At 41.0% G+C, this 22,908-nt stretch overlaps 1 protein-coding gene across 18 annotated transcripts in view; it reads left to right on the forward strand.

The window, feature by feature from the left end:
- Window positions 1-6,829: 6,829 nt before the first annotated feature.
- Window positions 6,830-22,908, forward strand: part of MEF2A (myocyte enhancer factor 2A) — a 180,742-nt gene continuing 164,663 nt past the window's right edge. For 13 of the 18 annotated variants that reach the window (XM_086364838.1, XM_086364853.1, XM_086364858.1 and 10 more), the window contains exon 1: window positions 6,830-6,943. The gene's annotated coding sequence lies outside the window, so the exon portion shown is untranslated. Of the gene's footprint in view, window positions 6,944-7,241; window positions 7,538-22,908 lie in introns of those variants that run through there. The other 5 variants (XM_086364843.1, XM_086364837.1, XM_086364852.1 and 2 more) reach the window with 3 other exon arrangements.

Genomic DNA, 22,908 nt, shown 5'->3' on the forward strand with positions numbered 1-22,908 from the left:
ATGCATCTGGAAAGAAATTGTTGAGGGGGAACTAGGACAGTTCCAGCTTTTAGAAGACATATTTGTGACAATAAAAGGAGAGAGATCATAATCGCATATTCAAGGGGTAGATGTGAGTAGGATGTTGGGAGAATATGTGAAATGCAGCTCCTCTTTGAATGGAATACAAAAAAATGAAAAGAAAATAAACTTAAGGTTGGGAGTTACTATAATTGACGTGTGAATGTATTGTTGGTTGTGGAGAGGATCACAAAGTCAGAATAAACTCTGTGCAGAGGGAAAAAAATAAAATACAACAAAAATGACAACATATCATAGAAATTGAAAGACTTATTTGAAGTTCAATTGTATAAAACATCCAGCTGTCAAAGATTCGATTTCTCATATTTTTGAAGTTTACTTAATCTTCATGTAGACTTTGACATGTAAGATTATAAACTGAGTAAAGGAAACGTCTTTTATCCTCTTCTTTGAGAACCTGAATTCATCCTTTTCATCATAAGGTATTCAAGAATAAAAGCCCATGATATATTCAAATAAGAAAAGTGAAAACATTTTTAATGCTTGCAAAAGATGTAACAGGTAACATTAGAAGTTATACGTGTGCATCACTATCTGGTGTTTAGAAATAGCCATAGACATGGCAGTCATGGACCCTAGTGTTGTGTATCATATTCTGTTTTTTCTTCCCCATTCAGAACGTTGGCCACCTCAAAACATTCATACTTAAAAATATTTCCCAATAGTTCTAATATTGCTCAATTTGAAGTTGAACTTACCATTGTAACAATGCTTTAAGTTAAACTCCACATGAGGCTTATTGTTGCAGAGTTGAATTAAACTATAGAATACTAAAATATTTTGTCACTTAAAAGTTTTTTTATCTTGAAATACTTTCAGACTTACCACAAGTGACATAGTACAAAGAATTCACCCAGCTTCCTTGAATGTAATCTTACATAAGGATACTATAATTATCAAAACCAGGAAATTAACCCTGACATAACACTATTAGCTAAACTACAGATTTTACTTGAATTTCACCAATTTTCTCACTGACGTCCCTTTTCTGAACCAGGGTCCAATCCAGGATCCCATTTTGCATTGAGTTGTCAAGCCTCCTTGATCTGAAATCTGTGACAGTTCCTCTGGACACTTTCGATGAACGTTCGTCAGCCGTCTGGTAGAATGTGCCTAGATATGTATTTATCCGAGGTTCTCTATTAGATTCAGATCAGACATTTTGGGCAGGAATATGAAAGAAGGGCATGCCCTTCTCATCGCCTCATGCAGACACGGTGCATAATTGTGAATGGACTTTGTTGCTGGTGATGAGGATTTTGTTCACTCAGCTCAGGTGGTGTCTTCTGGGTTTCCCTATCATAACGTTACTATTTTTCTCTCCATAATTAGCAAATATCTTGCAGGGAACTACTTTGAGAATATATAAATGTCATGTTCTCATAATTCTTTCCCCTACTATTTTTTGCACCCACTGAACATTCTTCCCTACAGACAGTTATTAATTGTGGTGTTTGCCTAACGGTGGTTTTCATTCTCATTCTTTCTACATTTTTTTAAATGGGAATTCTTCTATAAGTAAAATCTATACTTTTATTTACTCAGTCAGTTATGTATTCATATCAGTATGGTCTCATTTTATTCTATAGGTTACACTCTAATACCAGCATTAGTTACACTGCTGCTCCAATTGGTCCAGCTTTGGCCATTGGCAGCTCTTTCAGATTGGCTCCTATGTCCCTTTAACCTGCCCTATGGTTGTTTTTTTTTTTAAAGAACTTTCTGGCACCATAGGTTTATCTAGTTTTTTTTTTTTTTTTGCCTTTTCTCCTGAAATCAGCCACTTCCCTAAGGATCCCTGGTTCCTTTTATTGGAAAATGGCATTTAGATCTGGATGTTTAGCACAGAACTTGCAATAGAAGAGGAATGCACAAAAGGTCTCTTTCACACATACGTTCAAGATTTTAACACTAAAGAACTTGAGGTGTACACTTCAGTACAAACTGGATTATGTCTTTAGCTTTAGGCTTAATTTAAAATGTGGCATTTTGATTTTTTGAAATATTTACAAGTCATTAGAGCTTATGTCAGATTTATAAGTAAAATTTACTAGTAGAACTTTACAAGCAAGATGTTTCTCTTAAATGTGATATATCTTAACAAGACACAAATCCTTACACAAAGTTAAATTTACTAATTTGAAACATTTAAAACCTTCAAGACATCATGAAAAATATTTATTAAGACACTTTTCCTGGTTCACACAATAATTAATAAATATCAACTTTGTGTAAGAGTGGGGGACACAAGATTGAATATGGCATGGCCCCTATCTTCAAGTAGCTCACAAGTTGAAATCCTTTGGGGGCTCTTTGTATTTTCCCTGTTTCAAATAAATTTGCTTTTTCCTCCCTATAAATCTTTTTTGTTTTGTTTTTACTATCCATTCCTGTCATTGTTATTCTTCTGATCCACAGTTGTTTCTTTTTTCCTCCAGCCCATATACCTCAGTTTCAAAACTCTGCTTAAATTTCTCCTCCTCCGGGAAGCCCTCCCTATACTGTCCAATCTCATCTAGCTGAATCTTTTTCCAGCCCCACAAGGCTAAGGATAATTTGTCCCACAGGCATGTCAATTCAACATAAGGAGACTGGAACTCATCATACTCCCCTCATCCAGCCCCCTCAACCTCACCTTCCTCGAGTGTCTTCCACTTAAACGATGCTGCAGTTACCCACTCAGGAGCCTAAGCCAGAAACCTGGAGGCAGCTGAGTCTCCCCTGCTTTCCCTGATCCCAGATTCAATGGTCAACAAGCAGTCAATTCTCCTTCTAGCTCCATGTTTTGCTTCTGCCGTCTCCTTACCATCAGGCAACTGTCTTCAGACAGGTCCTCTTTCTTTCTTATCTCATCTGCGATTTGTCTTCAATGGGTCTTCTGAAAAGCAGATCCCAAAGCAAGAATTTTGGTGCATGTGGTTTATTTGGGAGGTGATGCTGGGAAGGGCTGTGGGGGAGCTGGAAAATCAGATGTGGGAAATGAGGGGAGACATCAAAAAGTGTGCTAATGAGTGGATCACTATTGAGAACAACTGGGGCCCAATCCACTGGGACCCCTGAGAGAAACTTTGAGGTACATGCCTCAGAATTGTCTTTACAAGGTACGGAGAAGCTGGTGTGTATATCTATTGATCCAGGCAAGCCCTCTCCTGGGGCTAGAGCCTCAACAGAGAACAGGAAGCCATTAGCATGTTTGGGGACAGTCTGGGGAGATATCTGGGGTTGGAAGGACAGAGGTTCTGACCGCATTGGCTAAACCGCCAGGGCCTCCTAACTGGTTGTCCTGCCTCCAGTCTTGGTCCCTCCCATCCAACCCCACTACTGCCCTCAGCAAACCTTCTAAAATGCCAAACAGATCTTGCTATTCACCTGCTTGAAATCTGTCAGGGTTTCCCTTTGCTTTCAGAAAGAAATCCAAATGGCCTGACTGATGGGCTAAGGCTCTGCCCTGTCTCACTCCTGACTGCTCTTCCAGGTTTGTCTCCCACCACTCCTCAAAGCTTGATCAGACTCCAGGCTCCAGGCACACTGCTCTAGCTGTGATTTCTCTCTTGAGCCAAACTCATGGGATCCTTGCACACAGCAGTTCCCTTGCCTATAGGCTGCTCATAAATATTTAACAAACATTTGACTGTCTACTACATGTCAGGCACTGTGCTAGATACAGCAGGTCAATTAAGGAATAAATCACATTTCTTGTCTTCAAGGGGCTTACTCACCAGAAGGAAGGAAAGACATACGTACAGAAATATTTACACTTCAACTAGGCACTGTATTAGAGAAGAGTTGTTAGAGAAAATGATGCCTAATGGAGACCTGATGGATGAAAAGGGGTTTATCCTGGAGACACAGGAAATAGCCTGGTGTGTGATTCATATTTCTGAATGGGGATGGTGAGGTATGTGGCAGAAAAGGCTAAGGGTAAGGCTGACCAGTGGTCTGAGATCTCTGCCTCCTGGAGAGCTTGGGCTTTATTCTTCAGATCATGACATAATGAGAGGACCCCTTTTCATCCTTCTTGGAGGCTTTTCGATTCACTGTGGGGTTGCCTCCTCTAAGAAGTCCTCCTTAATTCTCTTCCCCTCTTAGATATTCATCTTCCGTGCTCTTCCAGTCTCCTTGGAAACCCCTCTCTCGGTGGTTATCAAGTTGGCTTGTGTTTTAAGGTGTACCTCCCCCATGGCCTGCCAGGCTCTTTAAAGGAAGGGCTGCTCCTTCTCACCTATCACACTGCCTAGTACAATGTGGAGTCCCTTCAGTTGAGACACAATTGGACACCTAAGTGCTTTTAGGAGGACAGAAAAAGTTGGAGGACTAAGAGATGCTGCTCTTTCAAAGTTCCTTTGAAGCCACAGGCACATGGTGTCTATGCCCAGCTGAGTGCAGCAAATTGTTGGAGACACTGGACTTCAGACATGCTTCTGAGACCATAAAGGCTGTGATAATTTCCTAAGATTGGTTACTTTAGTTACAAATAAGTGATTATGGTTTGCTAATGGATTTTACAATAGCTGTGCTCTAGAATTCTTAAACTTTTCCCCCTCCTTCCTTCAATTTTTAGACCAGGGCTTTGATTTGCAAGTGGTGAGGGGGCAGTTGGGGAAGAGGTGCTCTTATGCAACACAAACACTCTTCATTTCTGCTTTGGCTAGACTCAAAGCCAAGTTCTCTATCTGACTTTCTGGAATGACCAATAGCACTAAATGGGTAGGAGGCAGGCAGTCTGAACTGAGTCTTCTGTACCTCCAAGACGGTCAGCTTCTGCCAAGGGTGGTAGATGGGAAGGAACAATGAGAGTATGAAAAACTCTTTCAGAAAAATTTGTTCTCATTGTCCCTTTTCTCCTTCCAGGATGAAGAGTAGGTGAATGAGGGAAGCCATTGCTCGTGGGCCCTCCACCGCACCTTTTTCTGAAGGAAAACTGTTCAACTCTTCTGTTTTCTTGGAGCAGAGAAGCCAAATCCAGCTGGCTCTGCAGATTCTGGCAGGTTAAAAAGTGTGCATTTCCACATGGTTTGCAGGGTCACACCAAATTCTACCTTTTTTTTTTTTAAACCTTCCTGCTGCTGATTCCTCTGAACACATCGTGGGGCTCTAAGCAGAACTCCAGGTTTATCTGCCAGTGTCTGGTGTTTGTGTGTCACTTTTGTGTTGGGTTCTCCCCAGTAGGTTGCCTTGTCCTTGAGGGAGGAAGCCTACTAGTCTCCAGCTTCCTTTGAAACTTCAGTTCCTCTACCCATAGCCTCTGCGAATCTGCTCACTCACCCCAACCACTTTGTTTTTCAAGTGCCTTGGGAATGAATTTTTCATCTTCAAACGAATATAATTATTTGGCTCTGTGTCCACTGCATAGGTGCAGATAGGCAGCGTGACTGTAGAAACGCCAGGCGAGCAGCCTTCACGATGCAGACCACAACGGCTCACTTCCTAATGACCTCCCTCGACAAAAACTAACAGCTCCCCAAACACATCTCCTTCGCACCTCTCTCAGAAAAGGCAATACGCAGGGTGGTCAGGAGTTCAAGTGCCCAGTGCCCTCCTCTTCAGCTGTAACCTCAGAAGGTCACTTCAGCACTCGAGCTTCCTTTTCCTCCTATGTAAAATGGGAACAGAAACTGAATCTACTTCATAGGGATGTTGTAAGGATGACGAGCTATCAAATGCAAACTATTGACACAGTTCAAGGCTCAAGGTATACCAGCTGCGCCTACTAGCAACTATTCCTAGTAGTAAAGACTAGTAGGTTGAGTCTCTCTTGGGACGCAGGGAGCCTGGCTGACCACCCCGAAAGGCGTCGCCCACCTTCCACGCAGCTTCAAGTCCCGCCGTCTGGGGGGGCCGGGGTCCGACCTGCCTCGGAGTGCCAGGGGCCTGGGTCCCACCGCGCTCGCTCAGGGCGGGTGGCCTGGGGGCAGCCCCGGCAAGGACACAGGTGCGGTCCCGGCCGCACCGAGGCCGTGGGCGCGGCGAACGGAGGTCGGGGGTCGCCGAGTGCGCCCCGCGGGGTGGCGGCTCCAGAAGCCCGGCGGGCGAGGTCCGGTCCCTCCCGAGCGACGCCGCCTGGCACCGGACTCGCGGCCACGCCGGGCGCGCGCCCCGACGCCGGCCCCGCCCCCGGGAGCCCCGCCCCCTGGCGCCCCGGGCTGTCCGGCGCGAGCGGCCGCGCTAGGCGACCCGCCACGCGCCTAGTCACTGGAGCCGCTCCCGGCCGGGCCTCGGCGGCTGCTCTGGGAGGCCGCCGCGGGGGAGGCGGGGGCTGCGGGGCGCGACGCCGCCGGGCCGCCCCGCCCTGGGAGGCGCCCGAGCCCTCATCAAGTGACCAATATCCCTTCCAGGAGAACACGGTCCTTCTGAGGGAAGCGGGCTCCGGCGCGCAGCCCCGGCGCCAAACCGCCGTCATCTCCTTCCTGTGCTGGGTGATTCGTCTCCTCACCCACCCGAAAAAACATAGTCCGCCCCGCGCGCCTTTGTGGGGCAGTGCTCGTCCTCACACGGTGTGGTTCTCCCGGCCCGTAACCTTTGTCTTTCCCACTCCAAGTGCTCTGGGCCCCACCAAGAAGATAACTCAGCCCTGAGAGGGAACCTGAAGGGAGACGCTAGAGAGGGAGCAAGGGGAAAGCAGGGAGAGGCGAGCCTGGCGGAGGAACACAGAGGGCTGTGGGGGCAGTGCGCACGCGCGCCGACGGAACGAGTTCCGGTCTGGCCGGGGCCTGTCTCCTAAAAATAGCCCCGGTGTGGGGATCCGTGCGCGGATGTCCCGGCGAGTCCGGGGCTGAAGGAGGCGGCTCCGGGCGGCGCGGAGCGCGGGTGGCGGGCCCTGGCTGCGGCGTGTACGCGCCCGCCCGCATTCGCCGGAGACCGGGTGAGGGCCGCGGGCGACAGAGCTCGGTCGGTGGGGTCGGTGGGGCCCGAGGGGCTGCGTCTCGGCGAGAGGACTGGGTGAGGGCTGGGGGGCGCCGGGGCGGGGGGCGGCGCCGCTCGGGAGGGGCGGCCGCGGGGCCCCCGGGACGGCGGCGCGGCGCCGCGTCCCGCTGGCAGAGGCCGGGGCGGAGGCGCGCTGCGGCGGGCCGGGTGGGGTGCGGGGAGGCGGCAGCAGTGGTCGCGTCGGGGTCGGCGCCTCCTGTGGAGGTGGGGGCGGGGTGCCCCGAGGGCGGGCCCGCGGGCTGAGGGGCGTCGCGGGCCGGCTGAGGGAGGCGCGGCGGCGCGGGCTGGGCGCTCGGAGTCTCCCGGGGCGCACGTCGCGTCTGGGGCTGGGGGGCGGTGGCGGACGTCGCCTCCTTGAAAGTTGAGGGAGTTCCCTGGGGGTCCGGAGGCTCTCTGTGAGGAAACGCCCGAGGGCCCTTTTCTTAATCTTGCCGTGCGAGTCAGGGGTCTTCCCGAAGCGACTGACCCCTGCTGCAGGGGGCGTTTTGCGCTCTTGTTGGAAGAAGTTCCCTCACTTCTGTTTTGGAAGAAGGTTGGTCTAACGGAGCGGAACTCTCTGTGTGTGTTGGGGTGTGTGTGTGTGTGTGTGTGTGTTTGTCACTGGCCGGTTCGGTACTTGGGGCCAGAAGGTGGCCTGGGCTGGGGGCACCTGCGGGTGCGGACTCCCGACGGTGCAGGGAGACGTCGTGGGGGACAAGGGTCAGCATAGGGAACCGCTCGCTGCCCCCCGGACGTCCATCCAAAGTAGATCCCGGCTCGCAGGGAAGGTTTTCTGTGATGGAAACTTTGTCCTTCAGTTCGATTGTCTGTCTTTGATCCATGAGGATCCCTTAGTAGGTGAGATAGTGTAAACAAGTTTGGAAATGTGAGCGTTTCTGAATCAGAAAAAACAAGTTGTTGTGTTCTTCCCCCCCCCCCCCCCGCCCGCCTTAAAGTGTCACTGTAAAAATGTCCTCAGACCTGATGACTGATTCCTGAGATAAGTAGCGCGCATCCTGTCAGGATCCGATAGGGATCCATGTGTGGATTGAAGAGTCATAGCACAGTGTTAACCTGCATTTTAGTTTACAGTGAGATTGTGATTCTAGTAAGTGTGCTTTTAAAAAGGCCTGCTGTGGTGTGTTAAGAGTTACGTGTATTTTTAAGAAAAATATTGTCCGAAAATTGTCAAGTTTTAGTGCAGTATGTTTTCCATGTGTATTTTTTTTTTTTAGTAAGTGGAGAGAAGGTTCTCTAAAGCTGTAATTAGGTGTACATTACACAAGAGCACTTTTCCTTTAAGAATCCAGCTGTGTTGTTTTGGCAACTGCCAAGTACTCCAGTTGTCAGTTTTAAAATCTGTGTTACCTTGGCAGTACTTGTACAGTCTGTGGCAAAGGTAAACAAAATAGCTTAAAGATTTTTTTCCTGCAAACACAGAAATGGCATTTATTTTAGTATGAATTTAAGAAATGATAAAATAACTTGTTTATTATGACTTTTGTATGTGCATTTTTTGGTTTGGTTTATTTTTGAAGTTACAAATCTTTACTCATGTCTTTTCTTGTGAATGGCAGCTTTTGTTTTAGGAAAAAAGTCAAAAGTGTCTTCACTAAAGTGGATGACAAATTTAGTTAGACTTTATATCAAACAATGAACACATGTTATGTGTCTAGTTCTGTATGATGATGCACTAACTGATTCTGAAATCATTTTTAATTCTCAGTGAGCAGTGTAGTAAAGTGTAAAAAGTTGTGGTAATGGTGTTGCTGTGAAAATACCGAAGAATTAAAACTAGTGATTTAAGTACTTTGTAGACACAGTCTTTAATAAATCTGTTGAAAGAGTGCTTCCAATGAAAGTTTATTTACTAAAGCCATTGTGAGGTGGTAGTGATCTCTCTAAACACAATTATTTAATTCACCCTATTGTTATATATATATAACTATGGTTTTATTCATCTTGGAGAAAAGATGATAAAATTATGTTTAACTCCTTAAATTACTTCCCATTTTTTTTTCTCCCCACTAATTGTTTAGAGTAATGAGTGATTGAGTGGTGGAGGGTGTTCAGTAGAAGGAAAGTAGCTTTTTGGGGTTTAGAGGTAATAATTGTAATATCACTGTTAAATTAAAGCTTGAGAATGATCTATATTGTTAAGAGTTTTTAATGCTTCCTTAATGGGAGTACTTGTGACAAAGACCTTTGCTTTGGTAAATGGAACTGGAAATAATCTTTTCAAGATGAGTTATTTTGAATGGTGAGGCTTTATTTTTCAGGGCAGTTGCATTATTGCTTTGCATTTTACTTTTAGGATGCAGTGCAGTTTAATTTTATTAATATTCAAGCAGCAGTGTCATTGCTCATTGGTTATCAGGAGAGAAATACTGAAGTGTATTCTGAGAGTAGTTAAGTAGTTATGAAAATATTTATTAGAATATGATTTTGAAATATTTCAATAAAGAGTTTTTTTAGTAGATGTGTTTTCTGATCTAGGAGAGAGAAACCATAAATTTGTTACTGGGAAATAGCATGCTTATCAGTCAGGTTTTGGAAAGCCATCTTTTTTCCTCTCCTTTTGCTGCTTTTATAAAGTCTAGCAAGAGGGATTTGTTGTAACATACAATGATGTTGGTCCTCGATTTTCTGTGGGCATTTTAAATTTTATATATTCTGTCTTGTAATCAGACCTTGCGTGTATCTTTTTGCTTTGAAAGTTATACACTTGGAAGATATTAATATTACAAAGTCTAGCTGAAATTTTTCTTTTATTAGTGATGGAGCAATGAAAAATAATGTTTTGTGGATTGAACATGTTTAGCATTGCCTTTTTTTCTAGATTAGAAAGAAAATTTCAGAATATTCTTACTAAAGTGAGGAGTGGTCTTTCAATGTGTAGTAATAAGACAACTATAAATATGGAAAATAAAGTCTATATTCTAGTTGGATAACTTTCTGCAAAAAACACTTTAACACATTGTGCTGATTTGCAAGTAAAGGAAGGCTGCTTGACTTTGTTGTCAGATCTTGGTTCTGATCCCAGCTCTACCACTGACAAAGATATGAGACATCTTCTGTAAAATGGGAAGGAATTATACCACCTGCCCCATAGAATTGTTAAATGAATAGGTCCTAGGGGTTGCTTGAGGCTTAATGTACAAAATGTGTACAAAATGTATATTGCCTCATCTCTCTTCATCCCTTCCTTCCTATGAAGATTGTATAGGTGATCTGCCTCTTACATGTACCTTTGTGTTTGTTACCAAAAGGGAGTTCATATAATGCATGAATACAGGAGAATGCTCATATATTTGTTTGGGATAAAATATCCCAACATCTTAAATTCATTGTCATAATTATACATTAAATGTTTAGTTGGCTTGTCTGCAATCATTGTTGGATTCTAACTTCCATGATCTCTCTGCATATTAAAAAAATCAAAGTCAAATGTGAGTAAATTTCCTAACTTTCAATGAAACATATCTCTTAGTGATATCTGTGAGAGTCATCTTTAAAATATGGTATTTAAAATTTGAAATTATAAAAAATATTTTTATAACATACCTGGTTTAGTCACTAAGTCACATCTGACTCTTGCATCCTATGGGCTATATGTAGCCCGCCAGGCTCCTCTGTCCGTGGGATTTTCCAGGCAAGAATACTGGAGTGGGTTGCCATTTGCTTCTCCAGGGGATCTTTCCTACCCAGGGATTGAACCTGGGTCTCCTGCCTTGCAGGAAGATTCATTACTGACTGAGCCACTAGGGAAGCCTGGTGTATATATATGTAAAAAATAGCTTTTCTCTAGTGGGGTAATTATAATTTTTTATTCTTCATTTTATTTGTTTGGTGGAACTAAATTATTTTTGTATGCTTTATCTGTGTACTCTATGATAAATGGATGACTCCAGTTTATTATAATTGAGAGTGTAAGCCCATTTGTTGATAAGTCTCATGCATGGCACAGGATATGTGTTAACACATAATTAATAAATACTACATTATATAGATGTTTGTCATTTGCTGATTTTAATAATTACTATTGGAGTTGATACTTACTGAACTTAGTATTTTATTTAACATTGAATCATCTTGTTAATCACTCGAAATCATAAAAAAAATTAGCCGGTTTATGAGGTGGACTCTCAGATATTTGAACAATGGTGTAGGACAGCAGATAATTTACTACTTCATCAGTTTAATGATTGATGATGCTGAAAGCTAGAGGAATTGTTAACAAGGGTGCAGAAACATACTAGCTGATCTGATTTCTAATAACTATCAACCAAGGCACATCTTTTTATGGTTGTCTTGAGTCAGTACTAATTTTATTTTTCTCCTTATACAAATACAGAAACTTTAATTTATGAACTTAAATTCAGCAATCAATAAAGTTACATTGTTACATGTTTTGAGAAATGTTTTGGTAGTGGGTGGTAAATTTATACTGCATGAGCTGGACCTTTTTCAGCAGCTCATTTTTGTTGCCAGCAGCATCGTTGTGGAGGTTGACTTGGATTACTTTGAGGTATGATTTGTCACCCTTGGAACAAAAGGATACTCTTCATGTAACCTAGTAAGATAACTAATAACTGTTGGCTTATTAAAACAAGGTCTTTTGCATTGACTAATACTGTGTTTACTTGTCTTATTTTTTATCCCCACCCCTACCAATTTATCTTTTACATAAAGACTAGAATTGTATTTCTTTTTTTTTTTTTAGAATTATATTTCTAAAATTCAGATCTAAATGTTATACTTCTTTTAAGAAAAACTTCAAAGGCATATAAAATCAGTAAAGAGGTAGTAATGTAAGAGATAAGAGGTTGATCTCTAAAATCTGACTGCCTAAGTTTTAGAATACCCACTCTAGCACTTTTTGTTCTTTGGCAAGTTCTCAATCTTCTTGAAGCTCAGTGTATAAAACAGTGATTATAATATTATCTACTTTGCAGAGTTGTTGAGAGGATTGAATGAGATGTATATTATCAAGCTTTTAGCACAGTGCTTGGAACCTAAAAATGTAGTTTTTTTTTTTTCTTACTGTTACTATCATTACTACTACTGCTGTTGCCATTATTAATCATGGTTCACTTCATAATATATTCTATCCTATCTTTTCAGGCTCATTGTCAGCAACAACCCTTCAGTTTCTATGACCCAGTTAAGGCCAGCTGTTTGCTCTTCCCTGAAAAGGCTATTATTTTCATGCTGATGTCTCCCACTTTTACTTTTCTGGCCCAGAATTTTCCTGATTTTGATACCCACTTGGAAATCTAGTTGGGATTTCAAACATAATGTTAGCTACATGACTAAAATGTAGCTATTTATTCCTCTCTCCCAAGCTTCTTCCTCCCTCTTATGTTCATACCCTGATGTCTCTGCTGGCCTTCCCCGTCTTAGTAAGTGGCAGTACTCAAGCCAGAAACCTAAGATAACATTTTGGATTCCTTTCTTTTCTCTCAGATCCAGTCCATCCACACATTCTGTTGTACCTTCAGAGTTTATCTTGTGCTAATCCACTGCTCTTAGCCTTCATTGTGAAGTGAAAGTCACTCAGTTGTGTCCGACTCTTTGCAACCCCATGGACTATGCAGTCTGTGGAATTCTCCAGGCCAGAATACTGGAGTACATAGGTGTTCCCTTCTCCAGGGGATCTTCCCAACCCAGGAGTTGAACCCAGGTCTCCCACATTGCAGGTGAATTCTTTACCAGCTGAGCCACCAGGGAAGCCCTTCATTGCTGCCTCTTTATTTCACGGCATCATGATCTCTTACATGAATTACTGCAGTAGCCTCCTAACTGGACGTCTTGTTTCTTTTCCTGTTCCTCATAAGTTCTTTATTCACACTGCAACCCTAGGGACCATTTTAAGAGCCTCAATCTTGTCATTTTTCCTTAAACTTCCCATTCTGATCTTTCTTATTCTCATCGTCTTTTCCTTCATTGGAGGCCAGCCACTTGCACCTCTCAGAGTTTTTTAAACTCTTTGCTTCCATTTTAGGGTCTTGTGCACTTTTTGTACCACCTGCTTGAGATGCTTTTCATAAGGCTGACCTGGCCAAACTCTTTGGAACTTGGCCCAAATCTCACTTCTTCACTCAGACCATCCTGTTTAATGTTGCAGTCCAGTAGTTACTCTCTCCCACATTTTGTTTATTTCCGTTAAGAATACTTAGTATATTTGTAGGTATCTTCTTTGGTTATTGCGTAAGTATGGTGTTTCTCTCTGTTATCTGAATGTAGTATTTCTGTAGCTTGTTCATGTTTTTGCCAGGGATTGGAATGCTCCATTGTTCATATACCTACTGAAATATTTATCCTTTAAGTTATACCCCAAATGTTATCTTGATACTGATTTTAATCTTTTTAGACAAATTTTACCTCCCTTTTTCTCAATGCAAACAATATTTGTAGAGTAAAATGCATTATTGAACATTTCAGTTCAGTTCAGTTGCTCAGTCATGTCCAACTCTGCGCCCCACCGACTGCAGCATGCCAGGCCTCCCTGTCCATCGCCACTCCTGGAGTTTACTCAAACTCATATCCATTGAGTCGGTGATACCATCCAACCATCTCATCCTCTGTTGTCCCCTTCTCTTCCTGCCTTCAGTCTTTCCCAGCATCAGGGTCTTTTCCAGTGAGTCAGTTCTTCGCCTCAGGTGGCCAAAGTATTGGAGTTTCAGCGTCAGTCCTTCCAATGAATATTCAGGACTGATTTCCTTTAGGATGGACTGGTTGGATCTCCTTGCCGTCCAAGGGACTCTCAAGAGTCTTCTCCAACATCACAGTTCAAAAGCATCAATTTTTCGGCGCTCAGCTTTCTTTATAGTCCAACTCTCACATCCATACGTGACTACTGGAAAAACCATAGCCTTGACTAGACAGACTTTTGTTGGCAAAGTAATGTCTCTGGTTTTTAATGTGCTGTGTAGGTTAGTCATAACTTTTCTTCCAAGGAGTAAGTGTCTTTTAATTTAATTTCATAGCTGTGGTCACCATCTGCAGTGATTTTGGAGCTCAGAAAAATAAAGTCTGTCACTGTTTCCCCATCTATTTGCCATGAAATGATGGGACCAGATACCATGATCTTAGTTTTCTGAATGTTGAGTTTTAAGCCAACTTTTTCACTCTCTTCTTTCACTTTCATTGAACATTTAAAGTATTGTAGTTGACGTCACTCTCTTCTGCTAGGCTGAGTTCCTATGTCAGAGATACTGCCTTGGTCTTTTAGTATGTTCAGTACACACCTGTCTGTCTTGCCACATAGTGAATGCTCAGTAAATGTTGAATTGAGTGAAAGTTGTCTGAACAACTAAGATGACCAACCCAAACCAAGTTTTCCAAATGAGACTTTAAAAATGGTAAAAGTGCTTTCCAGATTATAAAATACTGGTTTGTGCATTTTTTGTACGTATTGACATGCATTCTGGGTTAAGGTTAGAATCCCAGATTGTTGAGCATTTCCTGAGATTCCATCTTGTGAGAGTTTTTGTTCCCAGCATTAGGAACCTAACCACTGTTTGTAATGGTGAAGATCATTCTACATTCTAAACATCTGACTTACAAATGAGATTTTGAAATGTAACTTATTTGCATGTTGGGGACTACTTTGTCAAAATGTTTATTTTGGTGATGAAAACTTTTAATAGTGTTAAGGTGATGTGGATCATGAAGAAAAGGGAGAAAAGAATCTGGGAGTCAAAAGATTTTATTTTTCAGAAATGACTCAGTTTACCCAAAGTAATGTTTTGGTGTTGGCAGAAGGTTGTTGTTGTTTTAATGTTTTGTTTTGGGAAAACTTTAAATGTAAGTTATAAGACTAATACAGTGAGCTCATATACTTGTCACCTAGATTCATCAATTGTTAATATTTAGTATATTTGCCTATGGTTCTCTGTATTTGCAGAGTGATTTCAAAGTCTGGAAACTGGTATTATTTTATCTATAATTTGAAGCTCCTTCATTACATCTTATAGAGGATACCAAAGATTCAAGTGTATTCAGTTAAAGTCAGAGGCGTATCTTTTGAGGCAGAACATCACAGATGCATACAAGGGATAGAAATGCTGCATTAATGTACATTGCTGACAAGGAAACCTCATATTAAACATCCAGCATACCATGTATTACGATGTAATAGCAGAAATCCACTTTCTGGATCTTCTTTTTCCTATTCTACCCTCCTTTTCCTGTCATAATTATTGTTATTGTTGAGCCATTTGAGAGTAGGTCTCATACATCGTGATCCTTTACCCCTAAATGCTTCAGCAATATTGCCTAAGAACAAAGAGATGTTCTTACATAACCACAGTATGATGGATTCAAGAAATTTAATATTGATACAGTAGTTTATTATACAGTTCATGTTGGAGTCTCTTCAGTAGTGCCAGTAAGATTCTTTAATAGTTTTTTTTTTTCAACTCCTTTTTTATTTTATTTTAGTTGTCATATATCCTTTAACCTGAGACAGTCCTTGAACCTTTTCCCCCATGAAATCGTTAGTTTTGAGGAGTACAGTCTTTTGTTTTGTAGGATGTCCATTACTTTGGGTTTGTTGTGTTGCTTCTTCGTTGGTAGATTCAGGTTCTGCGATTTTGATAGGAATACCACATAAACTTTGATGCGTCTTTACTTCAGTGCTTCACTATCAGGAGGCAATATCATGTCTGTCTGATCCCTTGTTGTTGATGTTTACTTGTATCACTAGTTAAGGTTTGCCTACCAATTTTTTCTCCATATAAAAGTTTTCATTTTCCTCCTTGTTATTATTGAATAATCTTTGGGGAGCCGCTTTGAGGCTGTGTTTTTGTTTTCCCTAAAATGTTCACATAATGGTTTTAACATTCATTAGTGATTTTTGCCTGAATCAGTTATTGTACAGTGGTTCCAAAGTGGCGTTTTTTTACTGTTTCTTCTACATTTGTTACTTGGCCTTCTAGTAAGTTGTAAATTAGAGCTTTTCCTTCTCATTTGTTTATTTAATATCAATATAAATTCAGAGATTCTTTTTTTTTTAATTAAGTAGATTATTCTCTCATTACTTGTCAGTATTCACTTTGATGTTCCAAATTAACTCAGATTTGGTCAGTGGGAGCTCCTTCAAGTTAACTCTTTGATTGTTTTGACACATTCCTATCATTTTTGGAACACTTCATTCCTTTTGAGACAAAAGATATTCCAGGTTCATTGTCTGCTTTTTCTGCTGCTGTCCTAGAATCAGCCATTTCTTCAAGGAATCCTGGTTTCTTTCATTGGGTCAGAGTATTTAGAAATCAAGAACTGGACAGCAGGTAAGCTTGTTGACACTGGAATATCATTGTTTTGAGCCCTTTCAGCTGACCAAGTTAAGAAATTTTGAGTTTATGCAGATTGCTCAGGCAGTAGATTGTGATTTTTCTTTACATTCCTGAAACACCTTGCAACAGAATCACTTCTTTTGAAACTGTTAACCATTTAAGGGACTAATTTGTCCTGTAATTTTTCTGTTTAATTTTGTAACGGTTGGGTCTCATTTTCCAAAACTTATTTTAAACTTTGTGGAAATAGGAATTCTGTTTTGTATTTTTGTTTGTTCAGTGAATATGTTTCACAGTGCCTTGAGCATGATTGGTACCCATGTGTTGTTTATATTATAAATATAATAATGACTCAGTATTATTTTTATTAGTGTTATACCATAGTCAAATAATCTTGTGTTTTGTTAAAAGTTTTATGGAAACTTTTAAGTGAATTGATGATTCATTTGTTTTGTTTTTAATAATTCTGCTAACCTTGAAGTAAAAAGTTTTTCAGCTTCAAAATTTTAAAAACCTTATTCCTGAGACTAAAGTATGTAATTAAAGAACATCAAAGTGACTAATCCTGGCATTGCTGTTTTGTAGTGTTCTTTAGCCTTTTCTGGGCTTCACTTTAATCATAAAATGAGATGATATCTAGATCCTTTTTAACTCTAGGTTATATGCTTTATATCTAATTAACATTGACTTGTTTATGAAAGTAGAATTAAGTGCTGCAAAGTATAGTGGAAAGAATATTGTGTTCCTGAGTCAGAGGTCATTGGGTTCTAATTCTTTGTAAGCATTGTGTTACTTTGGTAATTTATTTCATAGTTTGGTTTTCATTATCTTATTCAGTCCACAGGGCTACGTGATGGAATAAGAATGAACACTTTGCTGTGTGCTTGATGTGTGGAGTGCTGCAGGAGCACATGGAAGGCACAGTTTACCCAGTTTCAGGGAGATCCAACCAGTCCATCCTAAAGGAAGTCAGCCCTGAATATTCACTGGAAGGACTGATGCTGAAGCTGAAGCTCCAGTACTTTGGCCACCTGATGCAAAGAGCTGACTCATTTGAAAAGACCCCTATGCTGGGAAAGATTGAGGGCAGGAGGAAAAGGGGACAACAGAGGATAAGATGGCTGGATGGCATCATAGACTGGATGGATATGAGTTTGAGCAAGCTCCAGGAGTTGGTGATGGCCAGGGAGGCCTGGGATGCTGCAGTCCATGGTGTCACAAAGCATTAGACATGACTGAGCAACTAAACTGAGGAAAATTTATCCCAGTGACTTCTTCAACTTAGGTTGAAGTCTAAAGGGTGAATAGGACTTAGCTTTGTGAAGAGAATGGGTAGAGTTTACCAGACCTGTAATAAAGACAAGAAATATGCTTAGGGAGCTTGGAGAAACTCAAAAGAGTACCTATGGATGAATCAAGCAGTGCCAGAGAGATGACACTGGAGAGATAAGTAGGGACCAGATTTGAAGAGCCCTTTAAGCTATGTTAAGGAATTTGTGGGGCTTTCCTGGTAGCTCAGATGGTAAAGAGTCTGCCTACAATGCGGGAGACCTATGTTCGATCACTGGGTCGGAAAGATCCCCTGGAGAGGGAAATGGCAACCCACTCCAGTATTCTTGCCTGGAAAATCCCATGGACTGAGGAGCCTGGTAGTCTACAGTCCATGGGGTCGCAAAGAATCGGACACGACTAAGCGAATTTGTATTGTATTTTAGGGAAAATCTTAGCATCTTAAGCCTGGCAGGAAATTAAAAGGTAATATTGATTGCTCTGTGTCAGCTTCTTTGGAGAGAGTTAAAGTTGGTAGGTAAGAAGAGTAATTGAGGAGGATATTACAAAAAACTAGTTAAAAGGGCTAAGGTGGCCTGGACTATGGTAGTGGAATGAGGATTGAATAAATAGTTGGATTTGAGAAGATACATAGTAGGGGCTTGTGGAAGGTGAAAGAGTAAGAGTTTAGGGTGATGATTAGTTTTATGGCTTGGGCAGTTGACAGAATGAATGAGTTTACTGAAATAGGAAGCACAAGGGAGGATTAGGCTCTGGAGGAAGATGATGAATTTACTTGTGATAGAGTGCTTAGGTGGATTAAGAGGGTATAGTCAGAGAGTGGGATGAATAATTCACTCTTAGAAGTGGAACAGTTCCTGTTAATGACAGTGTCTAAGGAGTTGGCCATGGAATGGGTATTTGAAGAGAAGTGGAAATGAAGATATGTAATGGGCAGGGAAAGAGGAGGAATTGTCTATTTAAAAAAGCCTAAGTATGTGCCCTAAGGCAGAGTAACTCTGTTTTGATTATCTCAAGATTCTCAGTGTTTGCCCTTGGAAAATACAAGTGAAATCTTTCAGATACTATGTTCTCAATTGATGATGTTTATCAGTTATTGTGTCCAACTCTTTTTGACCCCATGGATTGCAGCACGCCAGGCTTTTCTGTCCTTCACCATCTCCCTGAGTTTGCTCAAACTCATGTCCATTGCGGAGACGGCAATGGCACCCCACTCCAGTCTCTTGCCTGGAAAACCCATGGACAGAGGAGCCTGGTAGGCTGCAGTCCATGGGGTCGTGAAGAGTCGGACACGACTGAGCGACTTCACTTTCAATGCATTGGAGAAGGAAAGGCAACCCACTCCAGTGTTCTTGCCTGGAGAATCCCAGGGAAGGCGTAGCCTGGTGGGCTGCCATCAGTGGGGTCGCAGAAGCGATTTAGAAGCGATTTAGCAGCAGCAGCAGCAGCATGTCCATTGAGTCAGTGATGCCATCCAGCCATCTCATCTTCTGTCTCCCTCTTCTTCTCCTGCCCTCAGTCTTTCCTAGCATCGGGGTCTTTCCCAGTGAGTCGACTCTTTGCATCAGGTGGCCAAAGTATTGGAGCTTTCAGCTTCCTCATCAGTCCTTCCAATGAATATTCAGGGTTGATTTCTTTTAGAATTGACTGGTTTGGTCTCCTTGGTGTCCAAGGGACTCTCAAGAGCCTTCTCCAGCATCAGTTCTTTGGCACACAGCCTTCTTTATGGTTCAGCTCTCACATCCGTACATGGCTACTGCAAAGACCATAGCTTTGACTATATGAACTTCTGTTGGCAAAGTGATGTCTCTGCTTTTTAGTACACTGTCTAGGTTTGTCATAGCTTTTCTTCCAAGGAGCAAGCGTCTTTTAATTTTGTGGTTGCAGTTAAGATTTTCTTAAGTTAAACAATCAAAAAAAGAAAAAAGCCCACAACAAATAAACATATCTTTCTTAACAAAGCAGGAGGCTGTTTAATTGCTCCAGGCTCATCTTGTATTTTATCTTTCCCAGTCCTGGAATCACCTTCTTTTCTGAAGAGCCTTGGCTCCTTTTATTGGAGGATGGCATTTAGAAACCAAGATCTGGATAGCTAGGTGTGCTAATTGCCCCTGAGGTATCATTATTTCTATGCCTTCTCAGCAGAGCTAAGAAATATATGTATACTAACCCATACATTCACATCTACAGTTGGTTCCACTAAAATGTAGCATGTGTGTTCCTAAAAATCACTGTGCTGTGCAGAGTTGTGTAGTAAAGATCATGGGGTTTTTGGCATCAATGGATCTAGGAGAACGTACTCAAAAAGGCTTCCCCTCTGGCTCAGTGGTAAAGAATCTGCCTGCAGTGCAGGAGGTGTGGGTTCAATCCCTGGTTTGTGAAGGTCCCTTGAAGGAGGAAATGGCAACCCGCTCTAGTATTCTTGCCTGGAAAATCCCGTGGACAGAGGAGCCTGGCAGGCTACAGTCCTTGGGATTGCAAAGAGTCAGACATACTAAAGCAACTGAAGACACACACACAAGAACCTAATAAACCTATTTAATAGCAGCCATGGTTTTAACTGTGGTTAAATACAGTTTTAATTGTATTAAATGGTTTAAGTAATCATAAAGAGTAAATATGCCTTTTTAGTATGGGAAAGACATGAAGTTTGCTAATGTAGATGAATTTTGGAAGGGTTGTGGCTTGTGAATTATTATGAAGTCGTAGATAGTTACCTGAAATCAGATGAAACATTAGATGTGGATGGATGTGGCTTGTAACAGATGCTGTTATATTATGGACTGTGGTAGATAATTTTCATTTGAGTCAATTCTCCCTTGGGTACCTTGCAAATTTATTCTTCATTTCTGTAATTTGTTTTCTAATTTTTTTAATTCAGATACTTTTAACTTGCTTGTTTTTGTTTTTAGTTTTTCAATTGCTGTCTGAGTCAAAGTGGTTTTCATATCCTCAAATGCTTGTTTGAATATATTAACCCAATTATTAATATAATAATAGTTCTTAATTACTAGGGATACTATATTAATAGAAAATATTTAATTCTGTTTGGAATACTGACTTAAAGATTTTTTTTCTGCTTTGAGGTTGTTTTTGGTAGGGTTTTTCCCTCACATGATATGTCAAATTCTGTTCCCTGATTTTCTGGATTGCACTTTTCTTTTGTTCATTTTTATGGTAGTGGGTTTTTTTATGGTATTCCTAGTTTAATGGTGCCCTCTTCTGTCAGTATAGAATAGTCCTGTTACTTCAGTAGTTTTTATTTGTCTGTTTTAATGGTTGAAGAGATGGATTATGAGACTTACAATTCTATGATTCTTTTTGGTCTAGCAAGGCCTTAAAATTTCCCCTTTTTCTTTTTCGAAGGAACCATCCAGTTGCCAAAGGACACACTTTCTTTTTTTCTGTCTTCTCCTAGGGCATTGTGCTTCAAGGTTGTACCACTTTACATGGTGGATCGCACTTTGAATGATACCTATTCGTTTAAATCACCAGAAGTGTGAACTTCCTTGCCTATATTTCTGTGGTCTGATCTGCCCATTTCTCCAGTATTTTCCCAGATTTAGAGTGGGTTTAATATTTTTGGTGATCTTTGCAAGTGACCCTAAGGCCTGTTTGCTGGCACCAAGCCTTGTGGTTTTGTGGGAGTGGAGTGACAGTCTTAGAGGTCAAGCATTGAAATTTGGTAGTTTTTCTGTTTCTAATCATGGTTTTTTTGTTGTTGTTTTTGGTCTTCAGGCTGGGCTGAAAGCTTGGCTTTGAGTAGAATTTCCTTTTCCTCATTTTTTTCACATGGTTTGTGTTGTGCTTAGTCGCTCAGTTGTGTCCAACTCTTTGCCACCCCGTGGTCTGCAGCCCACTAGGCTCCTCTGTCCATGGGTATTCTCCAGGCAAGAATACTGGAGTGGGTTGCCATGCCTTCCTCTAGGGGATCTTCCCAACCCAGGGATTGAACCCAGTCTCCCACATTGCAGGTGAATTCTTTACCATCTGAGCCACCAGAGAATAGGGGGAATATTTTTAGTTACTTAGATAATGCTTCCACCAGCATCCTCACTAAAGTGGCTACTTTTGGGGGAGGGAGAGCAGGAATCTATTACTTACGCTATTGGTGCTACCAAGCTCTTAGTTATGAAAAGAAATGAGTAAATCAACTTCCATTGCTGAGCTGGAGACTTTAGGAAGTAAAGACTTGTAGGAAAACTAAGCTAGTTTAAATATTCTTACTTCATTCTGCTGGCATACAAATGCAGGTTCTAGGTTATTACAGGAGTCTTAAGTACTTTTTTCTGTCAAGTTATTAATTCAAAGATTTATTTCTATAATGTATATTAGAAACACCTTGGTTTTATTATAATATGAATGAGTTATAGGCCTATATTCAACCTAAGACTTAGTACTTCTTTATTCTAATGACAGTATAATATAATACCTTTTTGAAAAAGATAATTTCTAAACTTGGAAATTGATCTGATAGATGTTGACTTCTTTGGAAGTTAAACTACTTGTATCTCTTCTCATTGTTTTTCTACTCCTTTTCAGCCTTCTCAGTTTTATGATTTGAACTGTTGTTCTTTGATTACAATAAACTGTAGGTATTGTGTTATTTCTTAGTTGTAAACTTTTATTGTGTTTAATAGGTTAGCACTATGTTTATTGTAGCTAAAGTTAATTGGTTCTCTATCTTATATACTTTATATGTCTGTCTTTTTAACATGAGAAGTTTAACCTAAAGTTGGAAGTTATTTATGTTTGGTTTCTAGAATTTAGTTGCTTAAAATATTTATTACATTTAAACATTTCTTTCCATAGAATTAACAAGTTTTTGATCAGTGTTTTATGCTGTTGGAGGGAAATTGACATGTTCTACTAGTCATCATGCATTTATTTTTAAAAATCTAGGCCAGAATTAAAAGGCGTGTTGACCTTAAAATCAGAAATCTTTCATAATATAAATCAAAACCTTTTATTATTAATGATGTGTTTTTGGAATTTTCCTCCGGCCTTTTTCATGGTGTTTAAAGACAGTACTTATGCCCAGCTGTCTGTCTTTTGTACCTCATATATGAGCTTTCATTTCTTTTTTCATAGTTTCCATAAGTCATAAATAATGACTTTACAGGCATTTTATACAGTTTATTTTCCTTGCCCTATGCCTTTTCTTCCTGGTAAATATGGTAGCCCGAAAGCAGTGTCCGTGGCTCTGTTCCCTTGAGGCTTCCTTTTGTATTTTTTTCATTTTCCATTGTCACTACTTTAACTATTGTTTCTGTATCGTTGATGCAGAAACATAAGCACATATAAGATATAGCTCTTTGCTTCTAGTTGGTGATTG

The sequence above is a fragment of the Bos grunniens genome, chromosome 21, assembly GCF_055505025.1.
Source record: "Bos grunniens cultivar Pamir isolate PY7600 chromosome 21, Bosgru_T2T1.0, whole genome shotgun sequence".
Taxonomy (NCBI): Eukaryota; Metazoa; Chordata; class Mammalia; order Artiodactyla; family Bovidae; genus Bos; species Bos grunniens.